The 20,683-nt window shown below is 38.8% G+C and overlaps 1 long non-coding RNA gene across 1 annotated transcript; it reads right to left on the bottom strand.

The window, feature by feature from the left end:
- Positions 1–2,197: 2,197 nt before the first annotated feature.
- LOC145114441 (uncharacterized) lies at positions 2,198–3,114 on the bottom strand. Its single transcript, XR_013711004.1, has 4 exons — positions 3,053–3,114; positions 2,608–2,657; positions 2,382–2,516; positions 2,198–2,258 (listed from the first exon to the last, which is right to left on the bottom strand). It is a non-coding gene; the product is annotated as an uncharacterized LOC145114441 (long non-coding RNA).
- Positions 3,115–20,683: the final 17,569 nt, after the last annotated feature.

The raw sequence follows: 20,683 nt of genomic DNA on the forward strand, positions 1-20,683 counted from the left end.
GAATATTTGCATGTATAATAGAGAAAACATAGATCCAATGTTTATAGGATTGCATGTACACCATAGGAGTGGTAGAATGCTCAAAACCCTTCGCTTTCTCCATCTACTCTCAATGTACTTACATTATATATATATATATATATATATATATATATATATATATATATATATATATATATATATATATATATATATATATATATATATATATATATATATATATAATGTAAGTATATTGTTTGTAATCATACCTGAATGAAGTGGTATATTACCTTGTGATTCAATAGAATTTAAAATAGTATTAGACTACCTCGAATTCTTTTTTGAAATCTTTGTTTTTATCCATATGTTCCACTTTGTAAATTTCCCATCTGTTTTCATTTCCAACATTTTTATATGAATAAAACTAGGCTGAATATTTCCGTATGGACTTCAAAAAACAAAGTACTTGTATAAACTTTTGCAACATGTTTTTCTATCTGTCGCGCTGAAATATATTTATATACTGTATTCTTTGTTTCATGATCAAGCTCCTTTTAGGAATTTCTTTGTTTTTGAATCGCAGTGTCAAAATTCATCTTTAGATGTAAAATTAAATTTCCAGATTGTGAGTAAGTATTGAAGGAGTTCATACTTTCTAATCTTGAAGAGGTTTTCATTAACCTAGACATTCTAGTGTAAATGAAGTATGCATGTGTCTATTTGTCACATAATTCAAACTTATCATTGAACCATATTATATCTTTCAGATTAAAATCATTGATAATCAACTCCCACTTTTTATCAAATTCATCAGGTTTGATATGCCCCACTTTTTATCAAATTCATCAGGTTTGATTAATCATTTATTACAATGAACAAACACATATGAATAATCATATATGATTATACAACCTAATATACAATGACCATATATTAGAATAACAAATTCCATAAACCAAATAAATGTGTAAATTCAAAATACGTTGCTATTTAGTGTAGGTGTCAACTAAAAATGGAAAATTGACCAAATGGCAATGTATTTTGATTTTTGGAAAAGGAAATGAAAAGAAATTGCAAAAAACAAAATAAAAGTTCAAATAGAAAATTTGCTGCCATATACTGTTGTTGCCACCTAAATTTGAAAAAAAAAACCTAAATATAAAAAATTGAAATTGAAACTTTTGAGTAATGTTCAAGTGATCATTGTTGCTATATATATATATATATATATATATATATATATATATATATATATATATATATATATATATAGTTTAAGTTTATCTAAAAAGGAATTGAAAGTGAGCCACTGTTAGATATGTATGAATTGAAAGTCAACCAAAACTTGTCATACTTTGCCTAAAACTAACATCTAATATTTTATTAAGGTTATTCTAATGTAATTCTATTAAATTTGTTTAAAATTTTTAAATTCAGGTACTATAGTTAAACTGTATACATGATAAATTTTCGTTAAAAAGTCTTCAAGTCAGTAACTTTTACCAAAGAAGCTGTATGCAATGGCAGTTTGGTCAAAAACTATGAAATCATGAAGTTTTTAACCCCAAAAAGAGTATGCAGGGGCATTTTTAACAAAAACTGCTAAAATCATTATTCTTTTTATAAAAAATAAAAGTATGTAGGGAAATAGAAAGAGACTAACTTGGTTATAATATCTATAACTACCATTTCGTCAACAGAAATAGCCTTTTTTCCGATGTTCCTGCATTAAACATTTTTATAAAAAAAAAATCAAGTATTAGCCTTTTGTTGACAAAAAAAAAAATTTTAATATTAGTATCAATCCATAGACATCTCTTTTAACTTTTATTTAACTGAAAGTAAAAACTAAATTAGTATACTGCAAAATGAAAATAACCAATATTTAGAAAAATCCCATAAATATTTATGATTTATCCAAGAATAAAAGGTGAAAAAATGAATACCTCAAAGCATATAGGGTAATCATGGTGCATTGCTCCCTAAAAAAGAGATAGAAGTCCATAGTTATATCTTCATAAAATACGGCTCGGCATCATTTAGATTACATCTGTAAATGAACACATAGTTCAACAAAATATAAGCATATATTTTAGAAATCAGCAAAAGCAGCAACAAATCATTATCAATTTCAGTAAAAAAGCAAAAATAAAGCGCAACAAATGAAGAAAATCAACAAAAACAACTAACCATTACCGATTACAACAACATGGATTCCTATCACACGTTTTCACTGCAAAGACTACAGCATTAAACATCGCATCTATTTTTCGCACCTGTGTCAATTAATAGTTTACAAATAGTAAGTAATACAAAAAATAATAAGGAAATGAAAACACCACAAAATATCTCATATGAATGAATATTTTTTTTGTAATTTACATCTAAAAAGAGTTTACCTTGCAACTCTCCACTTCTGATAACCATTCAGCGAGATCTGTTGCCAAGGAGATGACCACCTTTTGCAATAGTGAACCAACTACAGAACAATGTGTAAAAGTACGATCTGAATACTTCTGGTGGTTCCCTTCTTACTAAAATATAATAAGCAAATTAACATGCATTATTTCATCTCATAGATAGTTTAGAAAAATATTTTATTTAAAAACAACAAAAAGTACTCACATGTCTGCAATTTCTTCAGTTTATGAGGAATGACATCCCACTACTTTTTTCTACCTCAAATTACAGCAAAAAAAAAAAAGAACACCCACAACCAAAAATAAATTCAAAGATTTGATATTTATAAAAATTTATTGCTTATTTAGCTATTCCAAACTCTTATTTCCCATGCCGTCAAAACAGTCGACCCATTTTTACACTCTACTCTAATTTTATGTGATTTTTACATAACCTTATGACAGGAAGATGATTGAAAGAGCATGCAAGGTTTATAATAAATAAAATAATGATATTTTAGTGAAGTTTCCATGTTTGAAAACATTATGAGATGCAAGCCTTTTGTTTTGCCAAATTAGATTAATGGTCATGACAATCAATAGTTTAGTTACCAATTTGCCAAATTGTTCTAGTCTTAAAGAAGAAGAGAATGGATACAGATATAAATTACCAACAATCAACATCTTTTGAACTGGAAAGTTTAATTGTGCATCAGTTTTGCCTATTTTCAACCCGATGCTTTATCATCCATCGTCTATCAAAAAAGAAAAAGGGACCCCATAAGTTGGTTAATATGTTCTTCGTAAAGATGGCATTTCAACAAACACTTTGAAGGCACAATTAGTGTATATCGTTACCTAAGAATGGAAGTAACTTACCTAATATAAGGAATCCATGAACCTGTCTCTTACTGGGCTGAAGTACCTCGATTTCCTGCGAGAAATCAAAACCGAATAAAAATCCCAACAAAACCGAATTAGCAAGATGAAAATTAGCCAAAGTGAAAGAGATAAAAGAGGGATAAAACATATATTGCGTTGAAAGCAATCGAACGGATGGTGATGCAGTAAGCAGAACCCGTTTCCCTCACCTGCTCCTCCATCTTGACCATTTTTTAAACTTGCCTTTTTACATCTAGGAACACGATCTTATAGGAACTTCATCCTGTAATCAAGAAGAGATGACCAATGTTTTGGTACTTGAGATATGATTCAAGAAAAATCTTAGGGCTTCACCAAAAACTATTAACAAATGATAAATAATGGATGAGCTTAATGATCAGAAGTTTTCTAAAAACCTGAACATGAAATATGATAGTTTGTATAGGAGGCCGTTAAGCATGGAATCAATCAAATAAATCATAAAAAAAACGTAGAGAAATTGAGGAAAAATGAGCACAATACACATCCAAGCCGCCTAAAACCGAACATGTTAAAACCGTCGGCATCAGACCACCTTATGACGAAATCGACATCAAAACACCTTCGATAATTCGTTGCAAGTCCGGGTCTAATGGTTCTGGCCGGGGCTGCTGAGCCACTTTGCTTGTCGCAGTCAAGCCGACGAACGCTTTGCTTGTCGCAGTCAAGCCGACGAAACCTAAATCGGAAACTGATCGACGATCATCTTCATCGTCGCTCTAATCCTATCTTGACCAATAATTTGTCTTCATTTCACGGTGGCGCTACAACAAATGCAAACCACATAAACCACATAAGGGGATGGAGCTGGAATGGGAAGATATTGGATAAGGACGCTGGGAAGGATCCAGAAGCGGATAAACCCAAACGATGATCAACACCTGTATAAAAGAATGTAAATATTTTCATAAAATGCCCAGGTACAAAAAAAAACGGAACAAATAACACACACTCAAAACATAAATAACAGCCAATGGTGATTCTTGACAAAAAAAAAGCCCAACTTCACTATTCAATGAGTTGGTCATCTTTAATATATATATATATATATAAGAATTAATCATATACTCCCTCCGTCCCAATATTATTATCCACAGACAAAAAACACACAGATTAAGAAAAGCATTAATTACCACTAACTTTATATAATAAAATGACAGTTTTGTCCTTACTTTGCATTTAATGTTCCATTTAATGCTTAGTTGGTTAAGTAATAATGAGGGGGTATTTTGGTAAAAATGTTATTTATTTTTAGAAGTGGACTATTATTTTGGGACAACCCAAAAAGGAAAGATGGACTATAATTTTGAGACAGAGGGAGTATTAGATAATATAATCATATATGATTATGCAATCTAATATATGTTAAATTATATATTAGATTCTATAATAATACATGATTAATCTTTTGTGCTTATACAATAAAATATATAATTTATCATATATTAAACTATATAATCATATATGATTAATCATATGTGATTAGACAATCTAATAACAATTAATCAATAATTGGATTCTATAATCATATATGATTATAACGTTTGTTATATTATTAATCATAAATTAGACTTTATAATCACATATGATTAGTCATATGTGATTATACATTGTAATATGTACGTAACCGTATATTATATTGTATAATCCTATATAGTTAACACTTGATTAGCTATGTATTTTTTAATTTTTAATTCGAAATCGCATAATACACTTTATTTATGATCGAATAATAAAATCAAAATGAACTTTCTAAATTATAATGTAATGCAAAATCTTATATGAATTAGTTTTACATTGAATTCCCATTTTATTATGAAGATCTTCATGCTGATTTTCACATGTTGAAGAATTAAAATCGATATGTTAATTATTAGACAAATTATGATATAGTTTAGTATTAGAAGAATACAAAGTGTAAATATGTATACTATATATATATATATATATATATATATATATATATATATATATATATATATATATATATATATATATATATATATATATATATATATCTTATGTAATCAATACTAACGTGATATACAAAAACACAATATTTACCAATATTAACTTGGTATCAGAGCTTGATTCTCTGATCGACAAACCTAATTGCCATAACCCTAATTCTTGATCACCCTCTTTGATCGAAAAATCTATCATAGTAATTTATTGCTTGCTCCGATCGTCTTCCTCTTCTTTCTTTGGCTAAATAATGGCCCTTGTACCTGCTTTCACTACAGTTGAGAAAACCTCACACGATGGGAAAGCTTCACTCACTAACCTTCCTAATCCAATTAGTCGATTAGCTGTTGTTTCTTAGGTTCTCGCGTCCCTGTGCCCAAAAGGATGGGTTAATTCTTTTGCCTAGGGGCTTCAGAGCTCCTTACTATAGGCGAATAGGTATTAGTTTGGTAATGGTTGGAACAACAAACTTTCACACAAGTTTGGTTTTTCTCTATCTCCAACAAACTATGGTTTTTGGAAAATAATTATACATCCTTTTCTTGTTACAAACAATTTATTTGGCTATGTTGATGGTACTATTACGTGTCCTCCAACGATCAAGCGGTCTCCTCAGAGAAAGATCCTCCCAGACCACCTCATAGTAATTTATTGCTTGCTCCGATCGTCTTCCTCTTCTTTCTTTGGCTAAATAATGGCCCTTGTACATGCTTTCACTACAAATGAGAAAACCTCACACGATGGGAAAGCTTCACTCACTAACCTTCCTAATCCACTTAGTCGATTAGCTGTTGTTTCTTAGGTTCTCGCGTCCCTGTGCCCAAAAGGATGGGTTAATTCTTTTGCCTAGGGGCTTCAGAGCTCCTTACTATAGGCGAATAGGTATTAGTTTGGTAATGGTTGGAACAACAAACTTTCACACAAGTTTGGTTTTTCTCTATCTCCAACAAACTATGGTTTTTGGAAAATAATTATACATCCTTTTCTTGTTACAAACAATTTATTTGGCTATGTTGATGGTACTATTACGTGTCCTCCAACGATCAAGCGGTCTCCTCAGAGAAAGATCCTCCCAGACCACCTCAACCGGACCCACAATATGCGACATGGGTTGCCAATGATTCCCATGTCACGATGCTGATTATCTCCACAATCTCAGAAGTTGCCTTTCCCTATGTTCAAGTTACCACCACTTCTCGTGAAGTCTGGCTGTCTCGAGAACGTGCGTATGCGCCACACACATCTTCTGGTGAATAGACTCTCAAAACTAAGTTGTTGAAGATCCTGATGAAAGGATACAAACCATCATCTCCCTATCTTAATCAGGAAAAAAAGAACACTATTTCCCTGTCTAACATTGGTGAATCATTCAAGGTAAAAGATCTCATCACACTTCTTATTGCAGATCTCCGAGATGATTACAATGGATTGAAGTCTATCCTCCTTGTTTGATAGGTGCCCACTGCCTTTCATGAGTTACATGGACTTCTTTCAGACCATGATTACATGATGAAACAATCCCTTCTTGTTGTCCCACCACTGTAAGCTTTCAACATTGTTGTTACTGCAACACCTAACGCTATTAGGTCGTCACAACAAGATCCTTTGCAAATTTTGAATCAACTTGCTTCTCAACTTGGTGTCAATCTACAAACAACCACTCAACAGTCACAATCCTTCTTTACCACTTAATCTTAAAACAATCAAGTTCGTGGTCACCCCACTAACAACCATCGTCGTGGTCATGGTCGTGTTTCAAACAATCGAAGAACTCAATGACAGTTTAGTTGGGAATCAAATCAGAATATGGTTTATGGGTCATGCAATAATTGTGGCATTAGCCACAACCTATCAGATTACCCTCATGGGGGCCCCACTTCCATTCATATTAGGCAATAACTCTCTGCAAATCATGCTGATTATCTCTCTCAGACACCCTCATGGCTCCTCGAAATAGGCTCCAACAACCATGTTGCACCAGATCTCTCTAGTATTGGTACCATTGAACCTTATTATGGTAACGATTCTCTTCATGTTGGTAATGGTAAGGGTTTACCTATCTTACATACTAGTTCTACTAAACTTTACTCTCCCAACAAAACCGTTTCATTAAATAAAATTCTTCATACTCCACAATCAAACACAATCTTCTCTCTGTTCAATATTTTTGTCATGATAATTACATTTTCTTTAAATTTCATGATAATTTTTTTACCATGAAGGACAAAATTTCACACACTACCCTCCTCACAGGTCCAAGTCAACAAGGACTCTACTTGTTCCGTTGCCCATCATTTCAACCAATTTCCAAAAGTTATTTCGCTACTCTTCGTGCTCCAGTTCACAGATGGCATCAACGGATTGTTCACCCCCATCCATAACTTTTAAACTCCATATTATCCAAATTTTCTCTTCCTATTTTTAATAAAAAATTGTATTCTCCCTGTAATTCCTGTCACATTGGAAAATCTTCAAAACTATCTTTAACATTGTCATGTTTTAAAAGTACCAGTATTTTCGATTTGCTTTTTTGTGATGTGTGGGGTCCTGTCCATGTTACCTCCTTAGATTGCTATAATTATTTTTTGCTTTATATTGATCACTTTACCCTCTATATGTGGTTGCTTCCGTTAAAATATAAATCTGATGTGTTTGTTGTTGAAACGTGAAAAGTGAACCTCTAGTAATCACAAGTAATAAAGATGCGAAGTCAGCAGAGTCTGAGATTTGTGAAGTCTGAGATAGAGATGGAGTGCGAGATGGAGATCATTCCAAGATGTACTGAAGATTCGATATTATTTGTCTGTTTGAACATTTAATGTTTCTTGTCTTATTAGTAATGTAACGTTTCATAGGACTTTTCCTTTTTGTATCTTTTAGATAATCAGTTGTCAGTGACTGATTATTAACCAGTCCTAGGAATGATTCCAAGTTTGTACGATGTTCCTCCCTAGTCTATTTAAGGAGTGATTTGAATGACAAGAAAATATGCATTGTTACTCCAAAGATAGCAAAAATTCTCTTTAAATCTCTTTCACTTTTCTCTCAAGTCAAGATCTTTCACAACATTCTTCTTGTTCATTAAATGTATTTGCATTGATTATACTCCTAGTATTACTTCATTTAATATTGAGTAATTTGTTGAATATTTCATTCAAGCCTTGACTGGTATTACCAGACTCGACTGGAACCTTTAATTAAGAGCAGACATTGATCTTAAAGATTAACTCAAGGTTTGAATTTTCAAACCTTGTCCTTGCGCATTGATTCTTGTACTCACAATTGGTATTAGAGATTGAGTGGTTGTCCTTTGAATCCATAAGAACAGATTATAGCTGATTTGAAATTACCTTGGTATTTCAGTCATTTCTGTGTTTAGGATAAAAGTTCTTATATATACCACTTCTACTCTAATATCTTAACTTCAATGGCTGCTCCTAATTCTCAACAAATGTATTCAATGCAAATAGAAAATAGTGTGGGTTGCCCTTCTCGTGCCCCATTGCTAGTTGTTGAAGAGTATGATCATTGGAAAGTCAGAATGGAAATGTTTTTACTTGGTCTACATGTTCCAGTCAGACAAACTGTGAGAGATGTTGCTACAACTCTCATGGGACAGGAAGAACAACGTAAAACACCTCTCACTACTAATGACATCGAGAAACTACATGCATATCAAATTGCTTTTTCCGAGATGGTGTTTGGTGTTCCTCCTTCTCTCGTTGAGCACATTAAGTAGTGCAAATATGCTAAAGAGATTTGGGACACAGTCCAAGACTTGTTCGAGGGATCATAAAACATTAAGTATAAGCGTTTAACTTCTATCATCAACGAGTTCGATACTTTCACCACACCTCCCATGTGAATCAGTTGCCTCGGCTTCTAACAGATACCTAATCGTCGTCAAGAACATGACAGCTCATGGGATTATCCGTACTCCATTAGAATACAATCTCAAGCTCATCAATAGTCTTGGTAAAGGATGGGTAAATGTGAAATCTTGTCTTCAGAGTAATGGATCTATGAAGAAGTTGAAGCTTTACCAGCTGTTTGACGAGCTTCAAGGTCGTAAATCAAATGTTGCACAAACTTTAAGTGAACTATCAAGAGGTCCTCTTGCTCTTGTTAGTTCTTTCGATCCTCATGTCTTGAACCCCTCTGTTTCGGACCCGTTCAAAGTTGTTATCCTACCTATCCCACTTATTCAACCCTCTCCACCAACTTTATCTGCTCTTGCTAATTCCAACTATCAGTTAGATGGAGACCTCGACCTTGAAGCAATGGAATCTTACCTACACTTTCAACAAGAGTTTTCTTTACTTTCCATGAAATATAAGCATCCTTTCAATCCCACTCACAAACCATATCACAACTGTTTCCAAGCTCATCATCAAAGTAATCCCCAACCATTTCCCAAACCTTTAGAAAATCCACCTGCTTATAAACCCAACATCTCTACACCAAATCATCCCTCGGAATCCCACGAGACTCTAAAGTCAGACAAACCAAAGATCGTTTGTCACAAGTGTGGTCATGCAAATCACTATGCCAAAGACTGCTTGGCTGAATCGCCACAAAAACCCAAGATCAAGGACTCTGCATACTATGCACGTCGAGCCCAAGAGATGGCTGCTAGTGAGAAAGCTTTCGTTATCACTGTGTCCAGAGATGTGGAAGGATATTGGTCATATAGAGATGAAGATGATGTGAGTACTGGCAGAAACATGTGTCTTATGGCGAGTAATAATCAAATGTGATGAAAGCTACTGGTCATCTGGACCAGAGGAAGATTATGATGATGCTGAACTGGACTACTGCTACATGGCAACCAACGATCCAACAGGCAGAAGCATCGTTCAACAGGTAAAATCTGTGATTACTGATAATAATTTTGATTTATCTCTTTGTGAACCATATCTAACCCAGATCCAATCAGATATGGACATCATTTATAAATCATATGAGTCTGCGATTGAAGCGAGTGAGAAGATGGAGAGTGAACTAAGTCGTCTTAGATTACGTTTCGAGGATAAGAAGCTTAAAATAGAGTCTTTAGAACATGAACTTGTAATGTCAAAAGATGAATGTATCATTCTGAAGGACAAATGTGAAATCACTTATCCTGAAAGAAATGTTTTAATTTATGATAACAAACTTCTCAATGCCAAAATAGATGTTTTGCATAATGCCATAGATATTCTTGAAGCAAATGAACGGATGACTCACAATTTTCGTCATCCTTGGTCCAAAGCACCTGGTCTTGGAAGCGAGTTTCCGAAACCTATTACTAATCCCTTGAAGAAGTTATAGAACCTAAATTTTATGGTAGACATTCCGATCCACAAGCACTTGGATACCCCCGTCTCACCGTTGTCACCCCTTCCTGAGACTTCGAACCGATTCTCATCCCTGATTCCCGAGTTTCAACCAATAGTTGTCAAAAGTCTTGATTCCACGCTTCTTCCGCCTCTGATACCCCTGGACCTGAATCAGACCTCAGAATTTTCTCCTAGCATTCCCAACACTGTAGTTCAAATTCCGAACCACATTCCTATTAATAGTTGTGTTATTGAGGAAATTATTCTGGAGACAACTGGACCTGACTTGGATAAATCAGATTTTGTCTAGGCATCTTTTGATAGTGGCGTTAAAGAAGAAATCAGAGTAGAATACTCATCTGATTCTTGTGTTTCTGATTCTCAAGTGATTTCAAAAACCTCCTTAGTGCCAATTAAACCCAAGTTTAACAACCCATCTGATGGCCAAACTTCCAAGTCATGATTTGATTCCAGGAAGCAACCTTCATAAAATAGAAAAGATGTTGTCGATCGTAAGATAGAAGCCAAAAATGCCCTCAAAAAGGAAATTAGGTCAAGACAAGACTCCAGGTTCATTGAGAATTCCAGAAAGAGAGTATCTCTGACTGTAAGCCCGACCACTAGGAACCAAAACACATTTGCGCATATTAAGATTCTTAAAAGGTCATACATTCCTCCTAGTTTGGTAGTTCAAAACAAAGTTGACAATCCCATTCCAAAAAAGTCTGTTGATACTTTTCCCACAAGAAATAACTCTCCTCGGTCAGTTTCCTCTGTTTTCATTGCTAAATATGATGGTACGATTTTTAAACCTCAACAGCTTTCAAAACCAAATGTACCATCAATAGCAGTAAGCAAAGAACGATTCGTTACAAACACTGTCACTCAAAAATTTTCAAATAATTTAAAACAAAAATTTGAGTGGAGAGTTATAAGTGTTGAAAAAGATATTGCAACTTCAAGTAACACAGTGATTCCTACAGCTCCAAAAACAGTCGGTCCGAGAAAAGTTGTTGCTAAACAACATGTTGTTGTAATATGATTTCTGGATCAATGAAAAGACTTTGACATTTTGCTTCTTTCCCAAAGCATCTCGGAACAAGCCCTCCGAGACATCTGTTGCTCAAAAGTCACAATCCAAGTCTAAAGCATGTGCCCAAGTCCCAAAACCTAACTTGGAGCCTAAAATCTCCAAAATTCGTTAATTTTTATAGGAACTCTGTGCTTCGGAACAATATACAATATGGTATATTGATAGTGCTTGTTTCATGCACATGACGGGGTAGAAAGATTTTCTGCGTGATCTCAAACTCTCACCAAATGATGGCTATGTGACGTATGACAACAACTCCAACTCTCAGATCCGAGGTTATGGCATCCTCACCAATGGGAACTTCTCTGTCTCAAACATGGCATACGTAGCTGACCTGAAGCATAACCTAATTAGTGTGGCTCAACTTACTGATGCAAATCGTCGAGTTGAATTCTACAAGAAACACAACTATGTCATGACCGAAGACTGGAAAGAATGTCTGATCAAGTCAAATTGCAACGAGAACATGTATCCTCTTGACATCAACATGATCATCGGCAAACCTCAACTCTGTCTACTCTCAAAGGCAGTTCCTGATGTCAGTTGGTTATGGCATCGAAGGCTTGCTCATCTAAACTTTCGATATATGAATGATCTTGTTTCCAGTGAAATGGTTAGAGGCCTGCCTCTCCTCAAATTTGAAAACGATCATCTATGTGCTGCCTGTGAATGTGGCAAGCAATCGAAGAAAGGTCATCCTGTCATCATCGAAAAATCAATGTCGGAACCATTGGAATTGCTTCATATAGATCTGTGTGGACCCTCCACTTTAGAAAGTCTACATCACAAGAAATACATTCTTGTCATTGTGGATGATTTTACAAGGTTCGCCTGGGTTTTCTTCCTCACGATCAAGTCATAAACCGCCTGGGAACTTATTAATTTCATCAAAGGAATTGAAGTTTTGGTGAAACTGCATGTTCAACGAATCTGAAGTGATAATGTGTAACGACCCAATTTTTTTGTTTCAAATAAAATTTTCATTTGTAATTAACCAAACACATTCCGATAAATCAAGAAATTCCAGAACAATTGTTTCAAATCCATATTCATTACAACTTTATTTTTCAAATATCAGAGTGTCCCATAAGGTCGCCTGAGAGAGAGTGCACGTCGCGCCATCAAGCTTGCCCTTGCCCTTGGACTCAGATGAACCTGAAACAAATCCACAAACTGTAAGCGAATGCTTAGTGAGTCCCCCAGAGCATACCACACACATACACATATCCGGTTAGCTAATCAATGCTACGCATGTAACACATAAGCCATGCCTACATAAAACCTGTAAGAATGCCATGGGCTACCCCACATGGTCTTTACCTAGCACTGCCATGGGCTACCCCGCATGGTCTTACATCCAATGTCATGGGCTCCCCCACATGGTCTTTACCTAGGAATGCCATGGGCTACCCCACATTGTCTTATATCCAATGCCACGGGCTCCCCCCGGGGTCTTCCATGCAAAACACACAATCACATATCATAACAAATCACATATCATATCAAATCACATAATGGGCCGGCCTTGGTGCCTTAGACCCATGGGTATGGTGAGAAGACTCACCTCACAAATGTGAATCGGTAACTGAATTCAGGTATGTCCTATGCTGCTCTTCCCAAACTGTTTATAATCAATGAGTAAATAACTCATCATAATCCCATAGATACCCCCAGGGTCAACCCTGGTCAAAGTCAAAGTCTATAGTCAAGGTCGACAGTCCATATTGACGTTGACTCGTCGAGTACAATCGTTCACTCGTCGGGTTCCCTGCTTAACTCATCGACTTGCCGAGTCACCCGAGGGACTTGTCGAGTTCCTTGGTGTTTACGGCCGTAAACCGCCAACCGTACACCTCTGACAAGGTTTCCATGCATGCAAGGCCTCTCATGGCTATAATCACCAAAACTAACCTTCAATAAGGTTTCCATGCATGGGAAGGGAATGAGCTCACTAAAAGATGCAACTTTATGATAATTGGGACCTATGAAGGTCCAAATCTGGAACCATATCCTTGTGATAGGTCCAGATCTAGGCTTGCTTCCATTTCCTCAAAGTTGGTCACAACTCTCAAATAGAATTAATGCTTAAGGTAACAGATTCATACCTCAAATCAATGGCCAAGACGAACTAGACGCTAGATCTAGTGTTTTCCCCTTGATACTTCTTCTTCAAGTTTGGAATCCTCCCCAAAATCTCAAGGATAAGCTCCCAATTGATCTTACTTCACTCACAAGAGGGTTTGCAACTGTAAACGTTCTTCTAAGGTGCTAAGGGAGGCTACTGGGGCGGATAATGATGTTTATATAGGGGGCAAGCCCCAAAATTAGGGTTTTCTTTAAACAGCTCGGACTCGCTGAGTCGACGCTTCTGACTCGCCGAGTCACCTCCATCCCGCGTTCCAGATACCCGACTCTACTCGACGAGTTGGTCCTCCAACTCGCCGAGTCAATGCATGAACCTCTCCAAATTGTCAACTTCCAGCCAATACCTGAATCGGGTGTTACAAGTCTCCTCCACTTGAACTAGACTTCGTTCTCGAAGTCTGCTGACCCAAATAAATCGGGGTAATGCTCTCGCATCTCCTCTTCCGGTTCCCAAGTCCACTCGAAACCCTTCCGATGCTCCCATTGCACTTTCACCAGTCTTACTTCCTTATTTCGAAGAACCTTTGTCTCCCTATCCAATATGGCAACGGGCTTCTCGATGTAGTTCAAGCTCTCATCCACCTGGATATCACCCAACGAGACAACCGCAGCCTCATCGGTGACACACTTTCGAAGTTGGGATACATGGAACGTGTGGTGAATCGGGCTAAGCTCCCCTGGCAGATCCAAGTGATATGCCACTTTGCCCACTCGGGTTGTGATCCTGAACGGGCCTATATACCGAGGCCCCAGCTTGCCTCTCTTCCGAAACCTGATGATCCCTTTCCAGGGCGACACTTTCAGCAACACAAAATCCCCCACCTGAAACTCAAGATCCGATCGCCGTCGGTCGGTGTAGCTTTTCTGACGGCTCTGCGCGACCCGCAACCGGTCGCGCACCTGCTGAATCAACCCAGTAGTCTTGAGCACTACTTCAGTACTTCCCATGACCCTGTGCCCAACCTCATCCCAACAAACCGGGGTCCGACACTTCCGACCATATAACATCTCGAATGGAGCCCGGTCGATACTGGCGTGGTAACTGTTATTATACAAAAACTCTGCCAGTGGGAGATACGTATCCCAACTCCCTCCAAAATCCAACACGCATGCCCGTAGCATATCCTCCAGTGTCTGGATCGTTCTCTCACTCTGACCGTCAGTCTGGGGGTGGTACGCCGTGCTAAAATGCAGCTGAGTGCCCAACTCCTCGTCGAATTTCTTCCGGAACCTGGATGTGAACCGAACATCACGATCAGAGACTACCGAAACCGGAACCCCATGTCTAGCCACTACCTCACGTACGTAAATATCCGCCAACTTCTCTGCGGATATACTTTCTGATATCGGAATGAAATGGGCACTCTTCGTCAGTCTATCCACCATCACCCATATGGCATCCACACCCCTCGCCGTCCTTGGCAACTTCGTAATGAAGTCCATCGTGATCTCCTCGCACTTCTACATGGGAATGGGTAGTGGCTGGACCTTACCATGAGGCCGCCGATGCTCGGCTTTGACCTTCCTGCAGGTCAAGCACCGCTCTACAAACCAAGCAATTTCCCGCTTCATGCATGGCCACCAATAACTCGGCCTCAAGTCCCTATACATTTTTGTAGCTCCTGGATGTATAGAGAACCTGTACTTATGCGCTTCCTCTAATATCCTTTGTCTCACTCCCCCAGTCGTTGGTCCATCAAATACTTCAGACTCTTGTGGTAGGTGTAATTGGTGCACCGCACTCCATACAAGTAATGCCTCCAAATCTTGAGGGCAAACACCACTGACCCCAGTTCCAGATCGTTAGTAGGGTAATTTGCCTCATGAGGCTTCAATTGTCGCGAGGCATATGCTATCACATGACCTCTTTGCATCAGTACCGCACCAAACCCTGAAATCGATGCGTCACAGTACACTACCAGATCATCTAATCCCTCTGGTAAAACAAGGATCGGAGCCTCGCACAGTCTTCGCCTCAAGGTCTCGAAGGCTAACTGCTGATTCGTACCCCACCGAAACGTCACATTCTTCTTGGTTAGCCGTGTCAATGGCACATCAATCTTGGATAAGCCCTGAATAAATCTCCGATAATAACCCGCTAAACCCAAGAAGCTACGAATCTCTGATGCATTCTTCGGTACTTCCCACCGCATCACAGCTTCAACCTTGGCTGGATCAACCGAAATACCCTCTTGATTGATGATATGCCCCAAGAATTGTACCTCTCGCAGCCAGAAATCACACTTGGAGAACTTGGCATACAACTTCTCCGCCCTTAGGGTCTCCAGCACCTCCCTTAAGTGATGTTTGTGCTGCTCCCTCGTATTAGAATAGACCAAGATATCATCAATGTAAACGATCACCGACCGATCCAACATCGGTCTACACACCCTATCCATAAGGTCCATGAACGCTGCTGGGGCATTGGTTAGCCCAAACGGCATCACCACAAACTCATAATGCCCACACCGAGTCCTGAAAGCCGTCTTCGGTATATCCTCATCCCGAATCCTCATCTGATGGTATCCCGACCGAAGATCAATCTTGGAAAACCAAGACGCACCCTGCAGCTAATCGAACAAATCATCGATCCTTGGCAACGGATAACGGCTCTTCACCGTTAGCTTGTTTAGCTCTCTATAATCGATACACATCCTGTGGGATCCATCCTTCTTTTTCACGAAAAGGATTGGTGCTCTCCACGGAGAACTACTCGGACGAATGAACCCTCGGTCTAACAGCTCCTGAAGCTGTGTAGATAACTCTTGCATCTAAGGTGGTGCCAACCGATATGGTGCCTTTGCTATCGGAGCGGCACCCGGCACCAAATCTATGCGAAATTCCACCTGCCTCTCTGGAGGCACCCCTGGTAACTCTTCGGGGAAAACATCTCGAAAGTCCTGAACAACGGGCACACTGCCTACATCCTTCGTGATCTCTACCCTTGTATCCGAGATATATGCCAGAAATCCCGTACAACCCTGCTGCAGGAACCTTCTAGCCCTTACAGCCGAACAAAGGGTCGGTTCCGTGCGATGCCCTATCACCAGTTCTCCCCCACTTGGGGTTCGAACCCTCACCAACTGATGCTCGCAGTCAATCATGGCCCCGTTGGCCCCCAACCAATCCATTCCGATAATCACCTTCAGCCCTCGCAGCGGTATCGGGACTAGGTCAACTCGAAATCTCTCATCAAGTACATTCAGGAAACTGTCCCGATACACCCTCATAGCACTAACGGTGCGGTCATCCGCAATCTCCACCTCGAGCGGGGAATTCAAAGTTTCCGGCGCTTCCCGGAACTTCTTGCTAAGCGCAAGCGATACAAACGATCGGGTTGCACCCGAATCAAACAAGACATGAGCAGACATACCATTGACCAAAAAGGTCCCTATACAAGCATATAGTACACATAAGCGAGACAACTACATAGAGTAGGGAATAATGAATACGTACCAGCCACTACGTCTGGCGCTGCCCGTGCCTCCTCGGTAGTCAGCTGAAATGCACGGCTCCTCACTGTTGGAGCTTCCGCCTTAGTAGGGCCACCGTCGGTAATCCTCATTGTGGTGGGCGTGGGCGCTGCCACTGCTCCCCCTTCTCTCTGCAATCTCGGACAATCGACCTTTTTATGGCCAGTCTGATTGCAGTGGAAACATATCAAGCCCTTCTTAGGGCAATCCCTGCTCACGTGGCCCTGCTGACCACAAGAGTAACATCCTAATATCCCAGCTGTCCGACACTCCCCACTATGAAACCTCCCGCACTTGGCACATCGGCCCCGGCCCTGCTGACCTCTACCCGAAGAATCAGAGGTCTTAGGCTTCTTAGCCTGAGAGCCTGTTGCCTGCACCTACTCAGTCTTCCGCTTAGTGTGGGAATCCAACTCCATCTCCCTCTCACGGGCCTTCTCCACCATCTCGTTCAGGGTTTTGCACCCCGTAAAGCTCATGAATTCCCAGATATCATCCCTCAGCATGGAATGATATCGGGTCTGTCTCATCTCCTCATCGGTAGCATACTGTGGGATCAACAAAGCTCGTTCCCGAAACTTGGCGGTGATCTCCGCCACAGTCTCGGTGGTCTGCTGCAAAGCATGAAACTCTCGTACTAGTCGTTGCACCTCAATGGGTGGTGCAAACTCCAAATCAAACTGCCGGACAAACTCAGCCCATGTTATCTCAGCCATCCTGGCTGGTCCCACCTATCTAGTAACCTCGCCCCACCAATCCCGAGCTCTGTCTCTCAGCATGCAAGAAGCAAACCCAACCTTTGCCACATCCGGGCAAGAACTCGTGCGCTGGGCGTTTTCGATATCCGCCACCCAGCGTCGGCTGACAATGGGGTCCCTGACCGCGAAAACTCCAGCGCCCCACACGCCTTGAATTCCTGGAATGAGGGAGTTCGGGCCCCCAACTGGCCTGCAGCAATCTCAGTCCTGAATGATCTGAGTCTCTCCTCCATGATCCCCATTATGCCCTCCTTGACCGTCCCAAAAATGATTGGGGTGGTGTCAAGGATGCCCTTGGTAACCTCGGCTGCAATAAGCTCGCGCAGCCTCTCATCTATGCCGTCTGCAGAGTCACCCGATCCATTCCCGGATCCAGATCCCAATCCTGATCCTCCCGTCCCGAAACGTGTCACTACCATGCTGAACTTGAATGTCATAAATCATAACGATCAAGATTTTCATAAAACGGATATCTCCACACCGGTCCTCCTTAAAGTCATCAGATCTAACATTGGCTTGGGTACAGGTCATGTGCTTCCAGTAGTACGGGCCCAATACTACCTTCCACACCTACCTGTACCTTTCCCCAAGGCTCTACCTGATAACTCCAATTCGTCCCAAATGAATAATATACTACAAACCACCGTATAACCCAAATCCTAGGCTGTCCTAAGATTTGCTCTAGCCTTCTCAATCAAACCACTCATAACCGGTTGCCTTTATGCATGCACATTATACAAAGAAAAAGGATCAAATAGTCTTTTGAATAAAAGATTCTACCCTAGGACCACAACCAAACAAGGAACAGGAAATAAGGCCAAATCAATCATTCTGAGGCTATAAGCTCCTAACCGTATACAATTTTAAAAGCATACACATAGCAATTCTCATACGATTATCAAGTTCGAATATCAGTATAACATGGCTAACACATTGGGACATACTTACTTGGCTCGGCCGAAAGTGTGCCCAAATCCTGACACACCCGAGAGTGTGCCCAAATCCCTCAAACCAAGGCTCTGATACCAACTTGTAACCACCCAATTTTTTTTTCAAAGAAATTTTCATTTTTAATTAACCAAACACATTCCCATAAATCAAGAAATTCCATAACAATTGTTTCAAATCCATATTCATTACATCTTTATTTTTCAAATATCAGAGTGTCCCATAAGGTTGCCTGAGAGAGAGTGCACACCGCGCCATCAAGCTTTTCCCTTGCCCTTGGACTCAGATGAACCTGAAACAAATCCACAAACTGTAAGTGAATGCTTAGTGAGTCCCCGAGAGCATACCACACACATACACATATCCTGTTAGCTAATCAAAGCTATGCATGTAACACATAAGCCATGCCTACATAAAACCTGTAAGAATGCCATGGGCTACCCCACATGGTCTTTACCTAGGACTGTCATGGGCTACCCCATATGGTCTTACATCCAATGCCATGGGCTCCCCCACATGGTCTTTACCTAGGAATATGTCACACCCCCAAACCAGACGGCGAAAACGTCCGGGGGTGGAGGACTTCATTTGTAGTATCACAACACATGCATTATAGTAATCAGAGTACAAACAACCACTGTATTTAAAAAGTATAAATATTTACATGTGTTTCATCAATGTATACTGAAACTAAATAGTTGTACAAAAGAAGAAGACAAGACATAAATAGCTCCATCTTCTCAAAAGCTCGGGGTGTACCTGTCTACTGGTTCCTTGAGAATACAAATAATTTGAAAAGAGAGTATCAACATAAAGTTGAGTGAGTGCACAAGTATTTATGTTTGGAAAAATATTTTATGTTTCTTGAATATGTAAACTGTTTCCAGAAAATCCTATATTTTCTGCTGTATATGAAAAGTAGATTTTGTTGTATAAAACTGTTCTAATTGTAAACCAAAGTTTTGTATTTGTAATCCTTTTGTAAACTTGTATCAGAGAGCATATCTGGTTTCACCAACTGTTATTGTAAACTGTAATGTATTACTGTAAACTGTATCTTGTAAACTAGTACTTTGAAAAAGTACATAAGTTTAGTTAATTATACACTAACGTATTGTTAATATCTTTTAATGAGTTATTATAACCATACTGACTAGATGGCCTGACCCAACGCTATGAGTACGTTGAAAACATGTTGATAACAATTTGTCACTCACAGGCGTGTATGCCTGACTGTAGCTAGCAGTCCGAGTGCGGGGTTGTCAATCCCAATATAGATCTATACACACATTATATCTATCCCCGGCTGGAGATTCTGGTTATAATGTCAGGACTTTACTATATTTTTTAAATAAATTAAACAACCTGTACTACTTGACTCATAAAAGCATATAAACGTTACATGTATAATAGTTATGAAAAATCCAATCATTCTGAAATAAATGACTGATAGTATGTTCTTGAACTAGTATTCTTAACATGTATCTGAAAGAATGTATAGTCTTGACTAGTTTTGAATCAAACCTTTGTTCTTGTAAAACAATGTATTCTAGTATACTTGAATTGTGAATTAATGTTCTATGATTCATAAATTATACCTATTATAATTTATAAGTGCTTTCTGTATTGATACTTAGTATGAATGCAACCCCTTGCTCAACTTGTTACAAAGGGTAATTGA

This window comes from Lactuca virosa, chromosome 5 (genome assembly GCF_052849685.1).
Source record: "Lactuca virosa cultivar CGN04683 chromosome 5, Lactuca_virosa_CGN04683_v6, whole genome shotgun sequence".
NCBI lineage: Eukaryota > Viridiplantae > Streptophyta > Magnoliopsida > Asterales > Asteraceae > Lactuca > Lactuca virosa.